Source organism: Chelonia mydas, chromosome 16 (genome assembly GCF_015237465.2).
Source record: "Chelonia mydas isolate rCheMyd1 chromosome 16, rCheMyd1.pri.v2, whole genome shotgun sequence".
Lineage (NCBI taxonomy): Eukaryota > Metazoa > Chordata > Testudines > Cheloniidae > Chelonia > Chelonia mydas.
Genome location: NC_057857.1, coordinates 5,996,849 through 6,006,795, shown reverse-complemented (window position 1 = coordinate 6,006,795; position 9,947 = coordinate 5,996,849). Strand labels below are relative to the sequence as shown.

Here is a 9,947-nt window from a genome sequence, read left to right as displayed (position 1 = left end):
CTCAAAATGAGGGCATGGTTGCACTTGAGTAGTGGCAGCATCTACCCATCCAAGGTCAGAGAGAAGTTGTGACCTTGGGAGGTTAATACCAGCCTGGAGTGGCCAGTATTAATTTTTAAAATCCTTGTGGGCCCCCACCTTCTGCACTCGAAGTGCCAGAGTGGGGAAACAGCCTTGACACACGGGGACTGTACTCCTTCCATTTGCTCACCCTTTGTCTGTGTAGTTTGCAAGCTCTTTGGGGCAGGAACTCTTTCCACGTGTGTTGGTACAGCACTTAGGGTGTGTGGGGGGCCATTCCACACCCCAGTGTAATGCAAATAATAATGGGAGTCCTTAGACTTCTCTCAAACCCAGACCTACACCTTCCTCTGCCTTTGCCTGCTCTCCCTACCATTGGTGAGACAGGGCCCTCGGAGCTGGCCCATCACTTCTCCTGTAAATAAGCATTTGCTAAGTGCATGTCTGGGAGTAGAGTCTTCTCTGCAGGAGAAAAGAGGCTGTAAAATAATTATTGTTCTATCTATTTATAGGAGCACCCCATTGCCATGGGATCCAAGCATTTCCAGCTACCCTCTGGTTTAACTTGGTTAATATTTTCCAGCGTTAATCCTCTCACAGATCACAGCTGAGTTGAGTCTCTGCCCTGAGAGCAGCTCTCTGCTAATATTCCCACCTCCTGCTGACGTTGGCTCTGGTTCAGACCCCTCTGGAGCATGGCATGGTTTGTATAGACTCGCTTGCCTGGAGGCTGCTGCCCCACTGAAGGACAGCTGTGCTTTAGGGCTGCTTCGTTCCTAGGACATTTCTTCATGTTACTCCAAAGCCACAGAAGTCATTGCTGTGTTGTGGGAAATGGAGCTGGGACTGCAGGCAGTGAGAACAATGGAAATTCCTACCACCCTGACCGCACCACACCACTGATCATTTTAAACTCTAAATTAAACACTGTATTGTGTATCAAGTCTCCTTTTCTGTCAGGTTTCAGAGTAACAGCCGTGTTAGTCTGTATTCGCAAAAAGAAAAGGAGTACTTGTGGCACCTTAGAGACTAACCAATTTATTTGAGCATGAGCTTTCGTGAGCTACAGCTCACTTCATCGGATGCATACTGTGGAAACTGCAGAAGACATTATATACACAGAGACCATGAAACAATACCTCCTCCCATCCCACTCTCCTGCTGATAATAGGATAATAACTTTAGATAAGCTATTTAGATAAGCTATTACCACTTTAGATAATTTATCTAATAATTTAGATAATTTATCACTTTAGATAAGCTATTACCAGGCTCCTCCTGACAGTAGTGTGCCCAGTTTGACACTTCACAAGTTCTAGGAGTTGGGGCGCACAGTTCCAACATCTTCTGTTGAGACTGGAAAACACGTTCACAGTCTCCTGGGCTGCAGACTGGTAGTAATGCACCTTTGGAAACAGACAATCAGAACATCAGAGCCGGGGTTCTGAGCCTGGGGGTTACAACCTCTCTACCCACCCCACATTACTAAATGGAAAAACATCCCAGCTAAATGGGGAGGGTGTCCTGAGCACCAGGTATGGAAAAGGTTGAGAATCCCTATCCAAACCACCCATAGGATAACAGCAAATTACAGACTGTATCAACCAGATAAATTTACGCTGAATAGAACCCACAGGACCAAATCTTGCAATCCTAACAGAGCCCTCACTCATGAAATATTCTGCTTGAACTCAATGGGAGATTAGTTTGAACAGTGGTAGCAGGGTCAGATCAAGGCAAAATAAAAGGAGATTAGATATTGTGATTCAGTCTAGCTGTAGGGGTCTTCTTCCAGACGCCTTATGGAGACAGGTGAAGGAGTAATTTAGAAGTCTGGTTCATTTTGTGTGTTTGAAGTTTTATAAATGTAAGAAAATATTTCTTGGATGTTCTCTGCATTTGCAGGAGACAGTGGAGCTCTGGGGAAGGCTGGACCAGCAGGGACAAAAGGTAAAGCACTAAAGAGCAGAGACCGCTGGCCATTCTGCTTGAGATTTAAATAACAAAGATTTTTTTCATAGGTTCATACGTTTTACAGCCAGACAGGACCATTATGACCATCTAGTCTGACCTCCTGTATAAAGTGCCTTTTTTCTAATCTGAATTTGTCTAGCTTTGGATTCCAATCGTTGGATCTCATTTTGCCTTTTTTCTACTAGATTAAAGAGCTGGCTACTATCCACAATCCCTTGTTCATGTAGGTACGGTCCAGACCTCAAATCATTCCTGTAGCTCTTTTCTGAGCCCTTTCCAACTTCTTTTTTGGAACACTATTCAGAGTTATAATAGTAAATGTTTTTAAACAAAGTTGGGGAAGGTTTATAATCCCTTTGCTTCTGGGTTTAAACTAATCTCTAATGCTTTGAGATCAAGAGAGACGTCTTAAGGCGGCAAACCATACCACCTCTGCCTACTGCAGGGTTTCTTGTACTTCTCACTGGAGCATCTGGTACTGGCCATTGTCAGAGACAGGACACTGGACCACATGGACCACCAAGCTGACCCAGTCAGGCAGTGCCTATATTCTTACACACAGTGTACTGGAGTACCATATTGATTTAGGGCCCAGTCTAGCTGTCCCTAAAATAAATGGGATTCTTGCAGAAGACTTTATTGGGAGTTGGATCATGCCCTCCAGATGAAATTCATCCCTGTGTAGGTAGACAGTGAAGGGTCTATACACCACTTACATCCTGCCTCAGCTTTATTTAGTAGGCTTAAGCTCTGCCTGGACCTTTTGCTGGCCTTCTGCCCAGGGGTGAATTCACCCTTACTGAGCAAATTATTAGCTGTTAGATCCTTTTTGCCAAATGCACTGGAATTAGCAGGATTATTTTTTTTCCCCGGTGTACTAGTAAATGGACTTGGAGGGGCTGGGTTTTCCCACCACCAGGACAGGGTTAGCACCAAGATAAGCACAATGAGCAAAGTGTGACTGATGCATCCAACAAGGATTTCAGGCTGTTTTCTTTCTTTAGGAGAAAGAGGAAGCCCCGGAACACTTGGGACTACAGGTAAGAACCTCTGCCCTCTCCTGTATACCAAGAGAACTATTTAAGGTTCATTTTTAAAGCACTAGAGTAACATGGAAACATGACATTCTTTGTACACAATTCTCTCTGCTATTCCCCTAAGTGATATTTTTCCTGAATGGTGAAACTCTTGAACTGACTAAAAATATGCCAGCATGGGGCTGTCCTGATGATGCAACATCTGCAGTAATTGCTCATAGGTTATATTTAGCCCATGGCAGAGTAACTTGGAATGTAACTAAAACCCCAGCTGTATAGGATATATGGCACAATGGGGATGCATGTATTTTACAAACCTATCAGGGGTAAACCTCGCCGCCCACCCAGCACAGATGTTATGGAGCAGTTAGTGAATGCGGCCTGAGGTTGCATTCACTTTCTGCTAGTGCACGGTGGAGAGAATACATGCTCACCTGTCCTGATCTCTACCTCTTCCCCAGCCCTGGATCCCCCACCTCACTGGCAGGCAGGTTCTAGCGTAAGAGAAATTATGGTGCAATCAGCTGTCCCTAAACCTCCTCAGAGGGCACAAGAGATCTGCCCAGTGAGATCCGTCTCATCCACCAAAGTCAGGGGTACAAGTTACATCCAAATAAACAGGCTTAAAGGCCTTGTCTACATTGCACTTTTTCCTTAAAATTTCCCACTGAGGAGGCTCCACCAGGAGAAGCAGCAGTGGAAACACTATAGGTCACTGCATTGTGGCCGGCGGGTTGGCGAGACAGGCTCTGAGTGGGGTCAGAAGACATGGTGCCCAAAACTCTTGCACAGCTGCTCTACCTTAGAGCTGTCACCATTGTGGGGGGGGGGGGGGGCGGGGTGCATCACTGGAAGTACAACGGTAGGCAAACAGTTTTCCCATCCCATGAAAATCTGAGGTTTCAGAAAAAATTTCCTATTTTTCATCCCAAATTGGGATGAAAAGTTGAAGTCTCAGAATTTCAGTTTTGTGAAAAAAAATGTTTTAAAGTTGGTTGGGGACTGTCAGGCTCTGGGTTCTAGGTGGTCTTGCCTGGTGGCTGGAACCGTGGCCAAGCACAGTACCAAGGACTGAAGCCAGCCGTAATGTCAGGACCGGGCCAAGGACAGTGCTGAAACTGGGGTCCGGGGATTGGCCGTAGGTGAGAAACAAGGCCAGAGTCCGTAGACAAGCCGAATCAGGATTGGAGTCAGAGTCTGGATGCAGGCCAAAGGTTGAAGCTGGGCTGGAGTCATTCTGAGGGCCTGGGCTCAGGAGGCTGGAGCCTTATGGTTGCCAACTTTCTAACAGCAGAAAACTGAACACCCTTTCCACGCCCCTTCTCCCAGGCCCCACCCCCATTCACTCCACCCCCCACCCTCACTCTCCCCCACCCTTGCTCACGAGCTCATTTTCACTGCGCTGGGGCAGGGGGTTGGAGCCAGGAGGGGTTGAGGGCTCCGGCTGGGGCCAAAAATGAGGGGTTCTGGGTGGTGCAAGGGGTTGGGGTGCAAGGCGGGGGGGTGGGCTCTGGGCAGTGCTTACCTCAGGCAGCTCCCTGGAAGCGGAGACATGTGTCTCCGACTCCTAGGTGGAGGCCGGTCAGGCAGCTCTGCACACTACCCCCTGTCCACAGGCACCGCCCCCTGCAGCTCCCATTGGACACAGTTTCTGGCCAATGGGAGCTGTAGAGCTGGCGCTCGGGGTGGGGACAGCGCGCAGAACCCCCATGGCTGCCCCTATGCCTAGGAGCCAAACATGCCAGAAGCTTCCTGGGAGCCGCGTGGAACCGGGTACGGAGCCTGCCTGCTGACCAGAGCCACCAGTTCCAGTTGAAAACCAGACACCTGGCAACCCTAAAAGTGGGTTAGGAACAGGGCTGTCGAAAGGTCGCAGTAGGGCATCGACAAGGCTGGAAAAGAACCAGATCACAGGCAGGCTGGAAGCCTGGGGTGACTGTAACTCCACAAGGCAGCGGGAGGAACCATGGCCGAATGGTGCCATTGTACTGACTAACTTGTGGCTGCGGCAGACGCGTGAAATACCTGCACCTGGGGGACACATGACCCGGGACCTGCCTGGGGGTAGGCTGCTGTGGCATGCCTGGGGGCTGAGTCACTGCAAGCTCTGCTGGAGGGATGAGTCCTGGCAGCTGAGCGAGCAGCCCTGGGCCGGCAGAGGGTTTCCATCATAGGGTAATTAAAATGTTTCACTCCTATAATTGCAAAATATTTTGTTTCAATTTCAACTTTTTTTCAAAAAAGTGTCCAAACAGGACATTGAAAGTTTCTACACTTTGTTTTTCCAAAACAGGAAATTCATCAAAACTGACCCTTTTCCATGACAAGTTTTGGCTTCAACAAAGCTGCATATTTTGGATGGAAAAACAATCCATTGAAAAAATCCCAACCAGCGGTAGTGTTGACAATGTTACAAGCTAGATCGAGGAAGCTGTTTGTAGTGCATATCGACAACAACTTTATTCAGCCTCCTTACTGAGTAACATTACTATATACTCCTATATGCCAATAGGTGGGGTTCTTTAGATTAACTATCTACATATCGTACACTAGATGCAAATCTTTCTCTTCTGTGGCACTCCCATAACTGACTCAGCTAGAAGGAGAGAACATACAACATTTTAAAACCTCTGACCGAGACTTAAAATAGCTTTCTCATGTTCCATGTTGTAACTTCAAAGTCTGAACTCAGGAACTTCCAGGGTTAACAGCAAATGCCATTTACCCCATTAATAAATGAGGAATCTCTTTTCCAATGGTCCATTTCTACTCCTGATGGATCCCAAGATAATTGGACCTTAAAAGTGTAAGTGTCTCAGGACTACATAGTGGCCTTTGAGCATCTTACGCTTGTGTAACTTTGGAGAAACAACCCCATATTTGAGGGGAGAAGGAAATTTTCTTTGCTTTAATTTCTCTTTGGATGGGTTTTGTTGTTGTTGTTTTACTTTTATTTTTAAATGGCAACTGTTTGAAGTCGTGGGGGACATGGGTTAGTGGGCAAAGTGCAGGTGAGATGATCCATGGTAATAGTGTCCTACTAGACATGTTTGTGAGGTTAAAGTTTGTAAAGTTTGTATTCCTCCATGCCTGGTGCTGGCTCAGCTCCATTCTCCAGTCAACTGGAGGAGTATAATCAAGGCTTGGTCCATTCCCCTCTTCTATATGGGGCAGGAAATCCTGGGTGGACAGTTGCTGCTGCACCAGGCACCCAAGGTCGGAGGGGACCATGCAGGGGGTTGTTTTATGCCCCAGTGCCACAACATTAGGTTCAGCTACAATATGGACCTCAAAGCACCACTGCTACAAAGCTGGATAATATACTGTGTGAAAAAGGGGAGTGTCATTCGTATTAGCCTGTTAACTCTTCTCATATTCAGGTAGCAGAGCCCTCACTTTGCAGTATCTTAATGCAATTAAAGTCAGCTCTTGTATTTCACCTACCCCCGGAGTAGTTCAGTGCAGATGTGCAACAGGGATGCAATGGAAGGATTATGCAATTCAGTTTGGCCCTGATTTTCACAAGGGCTGAACACCCTCAGCTCCCGGTGAAATCAGGTGAGAGCTGCAAATGAAGATCAGATGCTGTAATTTTCCTAATGAGGGTGCAACTGATCCATTTCCTCGTATCAAAATCCTTTTGCCCAAGGAAAGACCTTCCAGATTTACACCTTCCAATGATATCTCCTTATCCTGCCTAGGAGCAAAGAACTGCAGAGAGCTTTTGAGCAAAGGGCACATCATGAGCGGCTGGTACGCCATCTACCCCGTGACTGTAACGCCACGACTGTGTGACATGGACACGGATGGCAGAGGATGGATTGTGAGTACAAATCAAGAGTAAAACAGCATGGCCAAGCACCCTGCAGCAGACCAGGCTACTACTCCTGCTCTAAATTGGGATTGGGTTTGATAATAAAATATCTAGTGCAAGCAAATTAATATTCCATAGTATGTTTATTTATATATTGAACTAATTAGTTTTAAATTTTAAATTTGATTTAAATATCTACAGCTCAGGATGCACAGGCCACATGTAATTAAAAAAACAATTCGGACCATTGTCTAAACCAGTGGTTCCCAAACTGGTTCCGCCGCTTGTGCAGGGAAAGCCAATGGGAGCTGCTGGAAGCGGCAGCCAGTACGTCCCTCGCCTGCGCCGCTTCCAGCTGCTCCCATTGGCCTGGAGCAGCGAACCGCGGCCACTGGGATCCGCGATCGGCCGAACCTGCAGATGCGGCAGGTAAACAAACCGGCCTGGCCCGCCAGGGGCTTTCCCTGCACAAGTGGCGGAACAAGTTTGGGAACCACTGGTCTAAACTAAAACCCTCCTGAGTTTACCCAACTCCTACTTGGATTAAAACTATCTAGGCTTTACAATTTAAAACCAATGGCCCAGATCATAGAATCATAGAACTGGAAGGGACCTCGAGAGATCATCTAGTCCAGTCCCCTGCACTCAGGGCAGGACTAAGTATTATCTAGACCATCCCTGACAGGTGTTTGTCCAACCTGCTCTTAAAAATCCCCAATGATGGAGATTCTACAACCTTCCTAGGCAATTTATTCCAGTGCTTAACCACTCTGACAGTTAGGAAATTTTTCCTAATGTCCAACTTAAACAGCCCTTGCTGCAATTTAAGCCCATTGCTTCTTGTCCTGTCCTCAGCGGTTAAGGAGAACAATTTTTCTCCCTCCTCCTTGTAACAACCTTTTATGTACTTGAAAACTGTTATCATGTCCCCTCTCAGTCATCTCTTCTCCAGACTAAACAAACCCAATTTTGTCAATCTTCCCTCATAAGTCATGTTTTCTACACCTTTAATCATTTTTGTTGCTCTTCTTTGTACTTTCTCCAGTTTGTCCACATATTTCCTGAAATGTGGTGCCCAGAACTAGACAATACTCCAGTTAAGGCCTAATCAGCGCAGAGTAGAGCGGAAGAATAACTTCTCGTGTCTTGCTTACAATACTCCTGCTAATACATCTGAGAATGATGTTTGATTTTCTTGCAAGAGTGTTACACTGATGACTTATATTTAGCTTGTGATCCACTATGACCCTCAGATCCCTTTCTGCAGTCCTCCTTCCTAGGCAGTCATTTCCCATTTTGTATGCGTGCAACTGATTGTTCCTTCCTAAGTGGAGTACTTTGCATTTGTCCTTATTGAATTTCATCCTGTTTACTTCAAATCATTTCTCCAGTTTGTCCAGATCATTTTGAATTTTAAGCCTGTCTTCCAAAGCACTTGCAACCCCTCCCAGCTTGGTATCATCTGCAAACTTTATAAGTGTACTCTCTGTGCCATTATCTAAATCATTGATGAAGATATTGAACAGAAGCAGACCCAGAACTGATCCCTGCAGGACCCCACTTGTTATGCCCTTCCAGCATGACTGTGAACCACTGATACTACTCTCTGGGAATGATTTTCCAACCAATTATGCACCACCTTATAGTAGCTCCATCTAGGTTGTATTTCCCTAGTATGTTTATGAGAAGGTCATGCGAGACAGTATCAAAAGCCTTACTAAAGTCAAGCTATAGGACATCTACCACTTTTCCCTATCCACAAGGCTTGTTACCCCCTCAAAGAAAAATATCAGGTTGGTTTGACACAATTTGTTCTTGACAAGTACATGCTGACTGTTACTTATCACCTCATTATCTTCTAGGTGTTTGCAAATTGATGTCTTAATTATTTGCTCCATTATCTTTCCAGGTACAGAAGTTAAGCTGACTGGTCTGTAATTCCCCAGGTTGTCCTTATTTCTCTTTTTATAGATGGTCACTATATTTTCTCTTTTCCAGTCTTCTGGAATGTCCCCTGTCTTCCATGACTTTTGAAATATAATTGCTAATGGCTCAGATACCTCCTCAGTCAGTTCCTTGAGTATTCTAGGATGCATTTCTTCAAGCCCTGGTGATCTGAAGACATCTAACTTTTCTAAGTAACTTTTGACTTGTTCTTTCCCTATTTTAGACTCTGATCCTACCTCATTTTTACTGGCATTCACTATGTTAGATGTCCAATTGCCACCAACCTTCTTGGTGAAAACTGAAACAAAGATGTCATTAAGCACCTCCGCAATTTCCACATTTTCTGTTATTGTCTTTCCCCCCTCATTGAGTAACAGGCCTGCCCTGTCCTTGGTCTTCCTCTTGCTTCTAATGTATTTGTAGCATGTTTTCTTGTTACTCTTTATGTCCCCAGCTAGTTTGGTCTCGTTTTGTGCCTTGGCCTTTCTAATTTTGTCCCTACATATTTGTGTATGTTCATCCTTTGTAATTTGACCGAGTTTCCACTTTTTGTGGGACTCTCGTTTGAGTTTTAGATCATTGAAGATCTCCTGGTTAAGCCAGCATGGTCTCTTGCCAGACTTCCTGTCTTTCCTGCACAGTGGGATAGTTTGCTCTTGTGCCCTTAATCATGTCTCTTTGAAAAACTGCCAACTGTCTTCAATTGTTTTTCCCGTTAAACTGGCTGTCCATGGGATTTTACCTACTTCAAATCAGTGGAAGTTAGGAGCCTATGTACCTTTGAGGATGTGGGCCAACACCTTTAATTGCACCCATAGAAGAATGAACAGCCCAGTACAGATCCCTGAGCAGAATCAGATCCCTAAGCAGACCTTGTTGAAGGCTCAAAAAGTTACTGGGGCTACAGAGGTGTAGCCCAGGGATAGGCAAAGGCAGCAGGATAGGAGAGATGGTATACACCTCCTATCCCCTTGCCAATGATGAGTGGCCATTACAGATTGCAGTCTGCCCCAGTGAGCAGGGGCTAGATGACAACAGGCAGTAGCCATTGAGGCAAGGTGAGCTTAGAAGGTTGGGGGTTCCCCTAGGAGGGGAGACCCAGAGAGTGGGGGTACTGCTGGCAGGGACACGGGGCCTGAGGCAGGCGAGACACA

At 46.0% G+C, this 9,947-nt stretch overlaps 1 long non-coding RNA gene across 1 annotated transcript; it reads left to right on the top strand.

The window, feature by feature from the left end:
- Window positions 1-71: 71 nt before the first annotated feature.
- LOC119563857 lies at window positions 72-6,947 on the top strand. Its single transcript, XR_005222563.2, has 4 exons — window positions 72-724; window positions 1,927-1,971; window positions 3,000-3,035; window positions 6,734-6,947. It is a non-coding gene; the product is annotated as an uncharacterized LOC119563857 (long non-coding RNA).
- Window positions 6,948-9,947: the final 3,000 nt, after the last annotated feature.